A 14,862-nucleotide genomic window follows, 5' to 3' on the forward strand; every position below is an offset into this window, starting at 1 on the left:
GAGGAATACCAGTGCCCACCCAAAAGAAAAAAGGGAAGAAAAAAAAGGAAAAAGAAGCAGCAGCCACAGAGCACAGCCAAGGATAAAGAAAAGAAAGGGATTATTACCCTTTCTGCTTATGCGGTAACACAGATCAGCTCTGTCCTACTGATCAAAAAGGTTTGTTTTAAAAAAAGGGTTTTTTTTTAAAGCAGAAAATGCCTTTTCTCTTCGGTAACAGAAGACAACTTCTGATGTGTTTGGGGAAAAAAAGGTATTTAAAATTCAAAAGAAAAGAAGCACAAGCATTTCGAAGTCTCCCAGTCCCTCCCGGCCCAGGGCCCAGGCTGGCTTTTGGGCACACCTAGCACCCCCAGCCGTTCACTTGTGGGCGCGTGGCTGTTGGATGTACGTTACGGGATTTTTTGCATATCAGCCTTCGTTAAATTATCCTTCATGATGTTATCCAAACAGCTGTAGTCCAGAGCGGCCCTTCCTACGCGAAGCGACTGCGCCATGCCAGCTGGGACTGACCCGTCCCCAGCCTCTTCACGGCGCCCGAGAGCGCGGCCCGGAGGGCACCGGGCAGGTGCCGCGGAGGCTCCGCTGCCCCCCGGGACGGCACTGGGGCCGCCGCAGGAGCCCGCCCCGCGCTGCGGCCCTGCGGGGCGGTGGTCGCCCGCCCAGCCCAGGCGACCCGGCTGGGTCGCGTTCGGGGGCCGCGTAGAAAGACCCCGGGGGCAGCGGGAAGGGGTCTGGCTCCGAACCGCGTCAGACGCACCGTGACTTGCGCGCACCCCAGCCGCGTCTAAGCCGGAGGGCCCCTCCGCTGGCGGCGGGGGGCAGACGAGGGCCCCGGGGGCGGGAGCAGTGGGGGACGCGGAGAGCCTGGGGGCGGGCGGGGGCGCGGCTGCGGGGCGGTGCCGCCGCGGCCCCGGTCCGCCACCGGTAGGGGGCGGGAGCGCCGCCTCCGCGCCTTCCTCTGCTTCTGCCTCTGCAGCAGCGGCGGCTCCGCTCGGCTTCCTGCTCCGTCGCCGGCGGGCGGGCCGGGGCAGCCTGCGCGGCGCGGCCGCTGAGGGGACGGTGCGCGACGTGCCCGCGGCCGTACAGCCCAGGTAGGGGCTCGCGTTCTCCGCGGGGCTGGGGGGGGGGCGGGGGGCAGACGCTCGCGCCTCACCCCGCCGGGGCGGCGGGTGGCCCCTGCCCCTCCCGCCGGGGAGGCCCCCGGGGAGCCCGCCGCTGGCTCTGCCGCCCGGGCGCGCATCGCTCTCCTGCGCGGGGCAGCCGCTGGTCGTCTGCCCTTGCCTCCGCTGCCGGCTTCCCCCGGCGGTGCAACTTCCCCGGGCCGCCTGGCTTTTCCTCGTCCCCTCCCGCCCGGGACCTGCCACCGGGAGGGGTGAGGCGGGTCGGCGCCCCGGCACCCCCGTCGCCCGTGGCCGCTCGGAGCAACCAGCCGGGCGGCGGGCGTGTCGGGGTCTCCCCTCCTCCCCGCTGCCCCGGTCGGGGGTCTCCCCTCCCCTTCGCCCCGTTCCCTTCTTCTTCTCCGTCGGCTCGGCACGGCGGGGGGGCTCGCGGCCAGCCGGCGGCTGCGGCGGTGGTGCGGCGCCAGCAGCTGCTCCCCGCCCCGTGCCCGTGCGAGCGCGCGGTGCCGTCGGTGCGCTGGGCACGCCGGAGGCAGGGGGAGGAGGGGGCACCCTGTGGTGGCGGCTCCCGGCGAGGCTGGACGCCCCGGTCCGGTTAAGTAAGTGAAGCGTTGCAGCGTAGGCAGCCTCTCGCTGCTGAAACGAAGGCTTGGCACAGTGAAAAGGAAATGGTGCTGCTTCTCAGCGTTTTTGTTCTCTTCTCCTTCGCTGTTGAGTAGCGGCTCACGGACGTTGTTGGCAGGCGGGTTTTAAGGCTCAGCTCCTGTGTAACTAAAACACTAAATACACAGTTACAGAGAACTGTCGTGACCTGAGAGGGAAGGAGAATGCTGTGCATCCAGGTTTGCAGAGAGATACCTGTCGAAGCAGTCTGTGTTCCTTTGGTTTCTAGCCTCTGAGCCGCTGAAGTAGGAAAAAATACAGTAATTCTATACTTTCTTTTTTTGGTAGCTAAGTGCTACCGTATCTTAAGTTGTATTTTTGCCTGAGCTGCCGAGGGGCTGTGTAACTCACCTGATTTCTTGATCTTTCATTTTTTTCACATTTAAAAGATGTTAAATGATAATGTAATGACTCCAGACTTTTGTAAAGATCGCTGCATGTACCAGGCATTCTTTGTAATAGTATGTGTGCCCCATAACGCCGCGCAGGCCTGGAGCCCGTGGTCGTTCCTTGCTGGTGAAGCTAGCTGACTGGTGCTCTTCTCTTAACAAAGTATTTATTTAATACTAATAGGAGAATTATTTAGGGAAAAAAAACCCAGAAATGGCTGGTTAATGACTGAGCGCAACAGTCTCTTTTTTTTTTTCCTAAAGCCTGTGAAACTAATCATGGTATGAATGTCTTCATTAGCACATATGCTCCCCCAGGGATTCTTTTAAGTATGAAGAAATCTTTTTCATCGGTTGGTTTGCATAGTTGTCTGTGTGGCAAAACAAGTTTTGTAACTTGCTTTAAGACTGCAGGTAGGCTTTTCACAAACTAATACCTTGGTATTGTTGTGTAATTACCTCCAACCACTTCGGGACAGAGGAGGAGCCTGGTTTGTTGCAGGCCGTAGCTTCCATCTCTTTCCAACAGTCCTGACCATTCACCCAGTAAAGGTGCAGAGTAAATAGTTACAAAAGTCGCCGCATGGTACCCACAAGTTATTGCCTAGCCTCTCTAGGTGCAGCCCGAGTGCTTCAGGGAATACTGCTCTATGTTTAATGAGAATTTTCTCAGCGTTTTAAGAGAAGGGTGATAATATAGAAAGAGTTTGAGAATGTAATGAAACTTCAGCAAACTAATATGTAAAAAATGAACTGTTACTACTGAATGTTTAGTTCCTGGTTTTGTTCAGAATATTAGCATAATATATGGGAAGGGGATTTTTTTTTTCTGTACGGTCACGAGATGGATCAGTACTGTGTAAGTTGCAAAAAAATACCAATTTGCTTACAGATTATTTCAGAGCCTAAAGATTAGGTGTCCATAAGACGAATCTGCAGCAGACACAGAACTTGTTCCTTAAGGTTTAAATTGTTCAAAGAGAAGTTGTTATTAAAATAGAACTTAGGTTCTGGTTTTTAAACCTGCAGTCCCAGTGAAGTCAGAGGGTTGACGTGTGAGTGTAAGAGCTGCAAGTCGTACCACTTATATCAGTGATCAGTGTCTGCATGAGTCCTAATGTAAGTGATACATATGTTCAGCGAAGCCAAGTGCCAGGTCCTGCACTTTGGCCACAACAACCCCATGCAACGCTACAGACTTGGGTACGAGTGGCTGGAAAGCTGCCCTGCAGAAAAGGACAGATTCTGCCCTGCAGAAAAGGTGTTGATTGACAGCCGGCTGAATATGAGCCAGCAGTGTGCCCAGGTGGCCAAGAAGGCCAACGGCATCCTGGCTTGTATCAGAAATAGTTTGGCCAGCAGGAGCAGGGAGGTGATCGTGCCCCTGTACTCGGCTCTGGTGAGGCCGCACCTCGAATCCTGTGTTCAGTTTTGGGCCCCTCACTACAAGAAGGACATTGAGGTGCTGGAGCATGTCCAGAGAAGGGCGACGAAGCTGGTGAGGGGTCTGGAGCACAAGTCTTCTGAGGAGCGGCTGAGGGAACTGGGGTTGTTCAGTCTGGAGAAGAGGAGGCTGAGGGGAGACCTCATCGCTCTCTACAACTGCCTGAAAGGGGGTTGCAGAGAGGTGGGTGTTGGTCTCTTCTCCCAAGTGACTAGTGACAGGACTAGAGGAAATGGCCTCAAGTTGCGGCAGGGGAGGTTCAGACTGGATATTAGGAAAAATGTCTTTATTGAGAGAGTGGTGAAGCACTGGAACAGGCTGCCCAGGGAGGTGGTGGAGTCACCATCACTGGAGGTATTCAAGGAACGTGTGGATGTGGCATTGTGGGACATGGCTTATTGGGCATGGTGGTGGGTTTTTTTTGGTTGATGATTGGACTTGATGATCTTACAGGTCTTTTCCAACCTTAGTGATTCTGTGATTATCAGCAGATTTTAGTGAAAAACTTAAAACAGAAAGTTTAGAATTTAAGGCATGATTATTGTAATCCTGCATGTTTTCTCTGCCAGTGGCACAACCCTGTGACAATCGTTTTGCTGTCAACAGCACTGAAGTTATTGTAATTGTTTCATGGTTTAGAAGGTTCCCTCTGGGAAGTTTCACATTGATCTGAAACCAAGACTGTCCATAAATACTCAGGATTACTTTAGGAAAAAGATAATCTGCAATAGTGTCAGAAATCTTAGAGTCTTACAATGAGACTTCATGAGATAGCTGAGCAAATCTGACAGCCTGATGCTGCTGTGCTTTGCCTCCCAACACTCTTAAAAGTTGTCTGCTAATCTGGCGGAAATTATATTAATTCTCTTTCATTAAGTTAGTTTTCCTTAGTGAGCAAACTCATGTGGCCTGGGCTGGAGCAATGGTGAGTGGGGCTAGAGCAACCTGGCAGGTGAGCTCACCTATCTCATAAATTTTCATGCTTCCTAGTACTGTGAAGGCCCGAGGCCCAGCAACATGAAAGGCCGGTGATGAGGAAATAACTTAAAATTGGTATTGCTGCTTGAAACCTCATTTGTTAGCACCACAATTTTCAACTCTGATCGCTATTAAAGCATCTGTAGCCTATAAATAGGTGCTCCTGGCTTCCTACTTCCTTGTCTAAAATGCTGTGTCTAATCATGAAACCAAGCATAGCCTCCTCATGCTTTTCTTAATGCTATATGTGTCCCAACAGGACTTCAGGATTTTTTTTTTCCTAAAACAGTATTTTTCTTGATAATTTGTAGTTCTAATTCTGCCTTTTAATTTGTTTGCATCTGCCTGCATCTTGATGTTATCCACAAATTTGAAAAGCTTATCCCTATTCAGTAGTCCAAGTCATTGATGACAATATTAAATATTATTTTACCCAGCCTTCCTGAAATCCAGTCACACTGAAGTTTTCACAGGGAGTTATTAATAGTTATTCTTTTGGAATTGTTCAATTTCTTTTGCTCCCCGTATACAGTACCATATTTCTGTGATACAAAAATAGTTTATCTTCATCTGCAGACAGAGCTGCAACTTAGCTATTTCCAGCTCTTGTTGGAGCTTAGTGAGAGGAGGATATGGAAGAGACTTTGTGGGGGAGGGGAGAAGCTTTGGAAGACAGAGGGAGCTGCTGGAGTAAACTCTGCCCTGCATTTAACGTGTACTGCTGTTGAGTCAGTTTTAATGGCAGAAAGTTGCACAATGTGTTTATACGTACAAAAGCATGGTAGTTCTCATGACAGTCCAGTTAAAATATTAATTAACATAAAAATAGATGACACTTGCAGTCTCCCCTCTGTTCATAAGACTTGCTTTCTTCTTGTGACTGGCTGACTTCATTCCCTTCTCCAACTCTCTCTCCAGTTTTCTTTTATGCAAGGAGAGGGTAACCATCTCCTAGTAGCAAAGACTTTTTTTCTTGGTCTCTTTTGGTATCACCAGTTAGTTGAGTCATTATTTCACAAACATTTAAGCTGGTATAAGCTAGTACTACCGCTGCTAGAAAGCTGCTGACCTGCTCCCAGACACTTACTACTACTGCTTTTGTATCAGCCCAGATATTCGTGCAAGTACCAGCTGAGGTGGTTGAAGAAACTGCCATGGCTGTTGTTTGCTTGCTGGTCAGCTGAACATCAGTGACACCTGAATGGTTTTGGAGCTGCATTTGAGTTGATTCAGGCAGAAGTTTATTACAGGTATTTCTGTCATAATTAGTGAATTTCTCTTACAACAGTGTGATCCAGAGAGGCATGGCATCAGGAGTTGTTACAGTATACAGTGATTGCATATCAGCATCTTCATGTCAGCTGTGTATAGAGCCTCAGTGGTAAGCTCACTGTGGTAAGCACCCTTCTGTCACTGAGGGATGCTGTTCCTCATGTTAGTTTACGTGTACTTAATGTGGCACATTTCTCCATAGATGATGACGTGCAGTAACTTGCTATTCCACATAACTTTAATTGTTCCCACCTATGATGATCCTTAGATTTTAAAATCTGGAAGGATAGAAGGTGGCTGTGTTGGATTTTAGTTAGTGGGGTATGCACCAATTGTTAACTAAATATTAAAGTATACAAAGTGTATATATATACATTAAAATATAAAAAGAATACATTGCTGCTAGAAATTTTTTTTTTGCTGTGAAATTAATTCTTCTCGGATATGGCTTATGTGTTTGGTACTGGTTGCTGGAAGATTGCACTCAGCCAGGAGATTGGTTATGGATCTTTGTTCTAATCCCTTCATGCTTAGAAACCAGTCTAGAGACTGCAGTTTTTGTTGCTGTCTCTTTGTGTCTTCAGTAGGAAGAAGTGAGTCACTCTAGAGCTGTTAAGGATCATGCGACTGACCGACTTCCTCTCCACTTGTGAGTGTCCTCCACCTCATCACTCACAAATGATGGCCTGTTCAGTGCTAATATGGACCAGTAGCAATGACTTGCCTGTACCACAGGAGCACTGCGATTCTAAGTGTGGCATGTAGCATAGAGGTTATTAGTAACAGACAGCAGTCTCGTATCTGCAATATGATCCCACTCTGCAGTGTCCTGTAGGCATAGCGTGGCCCCTCTGCGTCTTGGGCCTGCTGTGCTGCTGCTCTGCCTTCTTCTCCCAAGCTGATGCGTGATGCTTTCTCTGCAGGGTGCTTCCCTCAGGCAGTGGCACTCTCTTTCTATCCTGCAAAAGGCCAAAGCCAAGTGCTGCCTCACATGGGAGGTGAGTGGATGAGAAGGCACTCTGTGGTGGAGCAGGGGTTTCTGTATCTCTTAGAGCAAGAGGACAGATACCAACAGTGCTCTGAGCAGTGGTTGTCACCTGGGAGTACTTTCCCCAGAGGCACATCCCAGATTCCTAGTGAGATCAGCTTGCTACTGAGCAAAAGTTAAAACTCCTTTCCAACATGCAGCCTCAGATCATGCTGAGCTTTTGTTAAAGAATCCTAAATGCTTGGTAGTATCATAGTATTTTTTTTTGGCAGCAGCATGTGGCAATGTCCCTTGCTGCTATTGGTACCCTTGATCCTCTCTGCCTTGCAAAGTATATAGGAGCTCCATGCCGCGCTGTGTCTGTGGTCTCGAAGTGCAGCTCTGTGATGAGGTTGATGTGGTGGTCTGTGCAGTAAATGAATCTCACTTGTAAGATGATGTCATTCTGACATAATAAAGCTACTATCTAGAGTCTGGTTGTGCTTGGGGAGAAGAATAGTGTGGAGCAGCAGATTGGTCTTCCTGCAGTAAACTTGGACCTACAGAGGAAGTATTTGTAATCTTCCTTACCTGTTCTGCTTGCTTGATTGATAACTTTATTTAAAATGGGCCCCAGTGTGAAGTGACTCACTGTAACCATAGCCTCAAGTAAATTTCTGTGGTGGTCGTGTGTGGTTATATCATGTCATAGTAATTATATGTATGTTAATTATTCTTCAGACCCATAAGCTTTTTGTAGGGTAGTTCTATTGAGAATTGCTGTATGGGGCAGGGTAAGATGCATAGTAGTGATGCATTATTCCAGAGCTGCTGGAGCACCTCTCCTATGAGGACAGGCTGAGAGAGTTGGGGTTGTTCAGCCTGGAGGAGAGAAGGCTCTGGGGAGACCTTACAGCAGCCTTCCAGTACCTGGAGGGGGCCTACAAGAAAGCTGGAGAGGGACTTTTTACAAGGGCATGTAGTGAGAGGACAAGGGGTGATGGCTTTAAGCTGAAAGAGGGTGGATTTAGAGTAGATATAAGGAAGAAACTCTTCACCATGAGGGTGGTGAGGCACTGGAACAGGTTGCCGAGAGAAGTTGTGGCTTCCTCAACCCCTGGAAGTGTTCAGGGCCGGGTTGGACGGGGCTTTGAGCAACCTGGTCTAGTGGAAGGTGTCTCTGCCCATGGCAGGGGGGTTGGAACTAGATGATCTTTAAGGTCCCTTCCAACCCAAACCATTCTATGATTATTCTGAAAACAGGCTTGGTATTTTTTTATTGATACAAAGATGTGAAAGCTGTTGGACACTTGAAATGTCTACTGGATTCTGGCAACACCTTGTTTTGGGTGAGACCTGGTGATCTTGCAGATAAATGTGTTGCAAAGCTTTATTTACTCCTTCCTGTTGTGGAAAGACTGAACAGACTTTGCTGTCTTACGAAATTGAGGTGGTAATTTGTTCCTTAAAAAAACATGGCAGAAAACAAATCAGTGGTTTTGAACTTTTGAACAGGAGGAATTGCAGCAGTACTTCAGTTACGAAATACTTTGTTCGTCATTTGACAAAAGAAAATGTTAAACCTTACTCTCTTAAATCTCTATTGTGAGATTTATGTACTTCTCTGATGAAATTGGAAAGCAAGTGGGTGAATGAGGTTCAGCAATTTGTCCTTGAGGATTTTATCTATCTGAATTTCTTTACCGGATTTTATCCAACCCTATGAAATATAGGACTAAGATTCTCTTTAACAGGTACCTCAGCAGCAATGATACAGTTTACTTTATCACATATAAATAGTATGGAATTTAGGGATAGTAAATTAAAACCTGATTTTAAATATATGGAGCAGTAAATTTTGTGTAATATTTGTGAAGAGTCTTCAAAGTATGGATTGGGTGCTTATGAGGTTTGGTTTCTTCTTGTTGTTCTAATTGCAAAAGGAATGTGGATTGAGTTTCATTCTCAGTGGGAAGAATGCCTTAGTACTTTCATCTCAGGCTTCCCAGGATGCAGGAGAATTTTTCTGTTTTTGAGACTGACTAGTTTGTGTGTTCCCTAAGGTGAAAATACTGGATTGATGCCACTAGCAAAAGATTGCACGGTCAGTGATTTGACATGTAATTTGGGAAATGTTTGTTTTGCACATCAGGTATTAAAACACTCTGGAATAATGCTGCTTCTCATGTATATTTCCTTTCTGAGAAGTGAAACCACATAGCAGTATTTGCAACATAGGACATGCAATAGTAGCTGAATTACCTATTTTTAATTTTGGAATAAGTTTGGGTTTGACTTGCTAAATTTATCTGGGTTTCATTTGCAGTTGATAGAAGTAAAATAAAATCTCATTTTAACAAGCAAACACTTAAGGTCTAATTCAGTGTGGTCAGACTACTGAGCTGAATCTTACACATATGTGGAAGAATACAGTTCAGGTGGTATCGTTTTTGTAAGAAGTTAATAATTATACTACATGGTAGTATTTGTCTCAAAGGAGAAAAAAAAATACATATCGGGGAGTATGTAAGTTGTTCTGTGCGGACAAACCTTTTGCCTGTGTGGAGTTCTGCCATAACCACAAGGAATTCATATGGATGTAGGCGTGCCTGTAGGGAACAACTACTTGGGTCATAGCCTGTGTCATCAGAAGACACAAATGGTGCATGATTATACAATGAAATTGAACTACAGTAGTTACTTTTTTAAAGATGTAATTGTTTTCTACGTGTGCCCTTCACCAGTTTCAAATTCAATTAATTTTGTAAACATGGTGGAAAAACTATGCGTAGTCTAGCAGAAGGGTAAGCAATCATCTGGGTAAGGAAATACATCTTGTATTTGAATAAAAAGATCATATGAGAAGCCTAGATTCCTACTCAAATTTAGGCTTGGAATGATTTTGACTGTCTCACTGTTTGGTTTATGGCATGTAATTCAGGTTGGCACAACCACTGGTTTAAAACCAGAGCTCCCATAAGAATAGCTAATGCTGTCCCTGACATAATCTAATTCATTGTGTAATTTTGAGTAGAAAATCACCACTGCTCTGAACTGCTTGAAAACAACAGACTGAAATAGCTATTAACAGAGGCTGTATTAAACAAAGTGTTGTTTCACTGATTGCATTTTACCAGGTATGAAAAGGTAAAATGGCTTTTTTTCAGCTGTTCTCTGACAGGAAGAAAATGCCTCTGCTAATCATTGAGGAAGGCAGTTTGTGCTGCAAAAAATAAACACCATCCTAATCTACTCATGACTCGGAAATAAAAATAAAAGCTCAAGCCTTTTTTTTCATACTAAGTAATTTTGAATGCTTATCTAATTTAGTACAGTGTACTTGGTATGCTATTCATATTAACAGATAGTAAATACAGATAAAACCAAGTATAACATTATTTGACCATTTCTGAAAATATACAAACTTTTAAATCCTGTTTGAGGGGAAAAATTTCCCTCAATGTAATTTGAAGCACCTTGGGCTGATACAGATTTGGTACTACATATCTGGGTTCAGATTTGTGTATAATAGTGTAGAAATATGGGGTTAATATCGAAGGGGACACTAACTAGCACTTTGTAGGCTACCTACGTTAAGAAAACCTGTCTCTTGTATTTTTTTTCAGACTTTTATGATTATTTACAGCTTTCTTTTGTCTTTTCTTGTTTATCCTTGTGGCTGGAAAGTTGTTTTTCTTCAACATCATAGCTACAAATAGGTAAGTGGCAACCAGTTGATACTGAGAACAGTCCATCTCAGCATCTTTTAAATCAATTTTTAAAAATTACACCTTGGAGGTCAGAGAAAAAGGTCTCTGTTCCTTACTTCTCTCTTTGCTTTCACAGTTCCTTGATAAGCAAACCTGATTCTTTTAGCCCTTAGTTGTTTTATTTAGGTCATGTAGTTGTTATCTAGATTCCTCCATTTGGGGATTATGCTTTAAGATAGACTTTGAAAAAACTATGTATGGGTCTCAGTTAAAAGTCTAGATAGCACATAAAGCAGAGTATTTTTATTTGTTTGGGCAGAGCAGAATAATTGCTTTTTGTTTCACACACAGCAATCCTATTGGTACAGTTCACAATGAGCAGTTATACTTTTGCAGCAGTACCCCACTGTTGACCCCAATAGTAGAGAGCTGCTATAATCTCTTGGATCCTTTTCTTCATTAATGCTGCCTGTTTTGCTGCTCTTGATGTCTGTTTTGAAGTGTATTACTTCCTGTTATTAAATATCGTTGTTGATTTTGGTACCTTTTTCTAATCAACTAAGATCAGAATTAAAAATTACCTTGACCTTCTAAACTCTTACCTCTCATTTTTGCTTGGTTTTGTGTGCCAGTTTCATAAGTATAATCTGCACACGCTATCAAATTGCTCATGGAAATACTGTTATCCTGGGAGTGAAGTAGACTGATCTGCGTGTTTCATTATTATCCATAAAAACGTTTATTACAATCGTATTTGAAAAACCCTTATAAACAGAAGTGCATTGCAAGCGGTCAAAGCTTTCATGCGCAGCAAGTAGGGCAGAGGCTGTGCCCGAGCGACGTGTGCCCTACGTCAGGTGTCCCACGGCACTGTCTCTGGGCAAGAGTTGAGCAAGGCTGATAAAGAATTGACAGAATTGAATTGCGTTCAGCTCAGGACTGAAATCTGGACTTCATTCAGTGTTGCGTCAGTGTGGCAGTATTAATAAGAACCGTTTGTGTGTATTTTATCAATTACTTTACTCACCTCAATACAATTTCCTCTTGCACCTTGGTTCTAGGAAGAAAACTTCCTTGATGACCATCTTATCTAATACATGAATGTGGAAAGAACTCAATCTTAGCATGTTAGAAACTTTATATCATCTAATAAAACATGATGATGATTTGCTTGACAGGATTATAGGCTCATAGTTTTCCTAAATTAAGTTGTAATATAACCTTGCTGTGTGAAGTACCTGCCAGGGTTCCCTCAAGAGACACAGGTCACTTTTAAAAGCAAGTATCTGCTGCTCTACTGATTGAAGCTAGTTGTAGTATGTATCAAAATATGTGCAGTAGCTATGTGAACGTATGTACTATATTTGTCAGATTTGTGTTGCATCTGTTGTCCCTACACAGGTTAATCAACAAGTGGAGCAGAGTGGGGGAAAGCTCTTTTCTCTCTTCCTTTTTTTATTGTAAGCTGCTGTTTTCTGGTTTTCTTTTGTTATGTTGCCCTATGCACAGCATTTTGGGCTGTCATGGGGGTTGCTTGGAATGGCTTTGGCACTGGAAATCGCAACATCTGGAAATTGCCCCTGCCTTGGGACAAAGTACAATGCGCAAGGATGGGTGGAGTAGAAAAAAAGCAACCAGTAACCTCAGCTCCCAACTGTCTTTCCACATATCCACTCCCTAGTAGTTTGCATCCAGAATAAGTAACTCTTTTTCTGCACGGATAGACGTGCAGCTCCATGCAGGGAACTGGACAATGACATGCCAGTGTTCAAAAGGGATTTATAACCTGTAACTTTTTGTCTTCTCTTGTTCAGTGAGCTGTCTACCTTTTCCTTCCTGTTCTTGAGGGATTGAGCAACCCATGTGCTGGGCTGTGCTGAAAGAGCAATTTCTGAACTTGCTAATATGGCAGCATCAGCTTCCTGCCTGTCTGCTGGTTTTCTCTTTCTTTTGTCTTTGAGTCCATCATGTTCTGCTAGTTCAGGGAGAACTTCTGCATCAGTTTAACAAAGCATTCCCTTCTTTGTTTTCTATTATTCAACATTTCACAGCTTTACATACTGGAATTTCACCATCTCACTGGACCAGCGTGGCTGGCTCGCTGAGCTTGGCTGAAGGCTAGCATCATCGAAGCCTTAAAGAAGAATGTCCGCCAGCTACTGACAAGAGGCCTGACTTTACCAGCCTGTAGACCACAACCTCTTTGTATTTTTGTGCACTTTATTCAGGATGTGGATGTGGCTTGCTGTATGTAGTTAAGAGGTCGCTGGTCTGAACATCTTGCCACTGATTCTTCTCCTGAATGCTGGCTCGTGTTAATTGGCGACGACAGGCATTGGGGTTCAAAAACCTCTTTGACAGATGTGGTTGTCGCCGAGAGAAGACGTGTCCACACCTCTAGCGCTGAATGGGATCGTAGGAAAAGGAAAACATGCTCCTCCAGCCTCATAGAGTTGCACAAGATTCCTTTTGACAACATAGGAATACCAGAAGTTTAATAGAGTAGCTGAAATACAGTGATATTCATCCTGTGAATGAATGCATGTGCCACGTGCAGATATTTTACTATGCTGACTGTAACTAGAATTTGGTCTGACTTAAAACACCTTCTTTACTGCTGTTCATGATGGATGTAAACCTGCAGTTTGCCACACCTCTCCTTCCAATAGCCTATCGTGGAGAATAACAGCTTCCTTTCTCTTGAAGTAGAGGAAAACAGGCATCTGAAGGCACTGGTTTTAGGTTCTTCCGTGGATAGCTTCTTGTTTCAAGGTACTTGATGCTGCACGTGAGGGATTTTTTTTGGTTTCTTTCCACTGCTCAAGTTTTAGACCTTGGCTGATAAGAGGTTCTTAAGTTCTGCACTAAGAAAACCGAAGAAAAAGAAAATCCATGTTTCACAATCATACAATATAATGCTTCCCCAAATCCAGCCATTTTACTTTGTGACATGTAGATGTTGCTGGCATCTGTTGCCTGTTTCGTGGTGCTCTCCTTGGCCTTTGCATCTGTATAGGGTTCTGCTCTGCTCACCAGGGTGCTGCCTATAGACGCTGCTGTAGGCTGCACCTTCTACCTCAGTCTCTGACTAATAAATGATAAATGTGAGCCTTGTTGTACTGGCTGGCAGAGGTAAATTATATTAAGGTACTAATAAAGTGGTTATTAATATTACTGGACATTGATAAGTCAAGAAGATACTTAGGTTGTAATTCTGCTGCCTCTGCTCGATGGAATCTTAAAGAGGAGAGAAATAGTGTTTGCATTTTTAGCCTATTCCTAAGGCAATTGAAGGAATGTTGTTGATACTGTTCTTGTGCATCTGAGTCTGAGCAAGCTCAGTTGTGGTCCCGTGTTCTTTGTTTGTTTTTAAATGATCCTAAACTAAGCACTATTAGAAATTCCAGATCCACTTTTATGTCACTTCTGTAATTCCAATTATGAGGACTAATATGAAAGATGTGAAGTAATGGTCTATATGCATTCATAAGGGCTCACGGGCTGTCCTAGTTTATTCCTGTTCTGTCTTTAATTAAAAAAAAAAACAACTTTTTAAGATAATACTGTATAGGAAAAGGACTTGGCATTCATGAATTAAGGTCTCTTGCAGCTGCAAAATGCTGTGCAATGTTCATCTGTACTGTAGCATTTGTGTATCTATTCTCTAGATTAAAACCCACAATTTCTTGGTATGCTGCAATTTAGGAAAAGAATATCTACATAACTTTTAAAATTCCTTTCAAGTTGAGGCATAACATTAGTTTTTACTTTTTTCTAAATCAAATAAACATTTAAAAATTAAGAAAATTCATTTTATCTGTTGAATATTTGTTGATTGCAACAAATAATGAACACCAAGGTGGGTGGATGTGGGCGTTTGGATAAAGATATTCTGCAGTCAAGGTTGGATGATGTGATCATTTCACTTAGTTTCTGCTTTTTGGTTTTGTTCGTATTCTTGTTCTCTCATGCTTTCAATTTGTTATGTGTTTTTGCTTATAGTCAAACAAAAAGAGGAAACTTTTTTTTTTCAGTGCTGAGTTAAAACAAGCTCATGGTTGTTCAAACTACAGACAAGTGTTTATTGTAATGTTGATATATTACCAGGGATGGGGAATGGAGAAAAAGGAGCTTAGAATAATTCTGTTCACAGACTTTGAAGTAAAATGAGTTTATGTGCCCTGGCAGATTCTTTTTGGCTTTTTATAAGACAGATAAATACTAGTCTTTCACTGAAAGAAGATATTATGTATGGATATAATATATGTGGCTATAAATATAATGGATATATTATGTCCATAATATGGTATGAGATTTC

The 14,862-nt window shown here is 43.9% G+C and overlaps 1 protein-coding gene across 1 annotated transcript in view; it reads left to right on the forward strand.

The window, feature by feature from the left end:
- The first annotated feature begins 1,044 nt into the window (after positions 1 to 1,044).
- Positions 1,045 to 14,862, forward strand: part of FAM3C (FAM3 metabolism regulating signaling molecule C) — a 32,175-nt gene continuing 18,357 nt past the window's right edge. Inside the window, exon 1 of the mRNA XM_059816372.1 lies at positions 1,045 to 1,094. The gene's annotated coding sequence lies outside the window, so the exon portion shown is untranslated. The remainder of the gene's footprint in view (positions 1,095 to 14,862) is intronic.

This window comes from Gavia stellata, chromosome 4 (genome assembly GCF_030936135.1).
Source record: "Gavia stellata isolate bGavSte3 chromosome 4, bGavSte3.hap2, whole genome shotgun sequence".
Classification (NCBI taxonomy): Eukaryota; Metazoa; Chordata; class Aves; order Gaviiformes; family Gaviidae; genus Gavia; species Gavia stellata.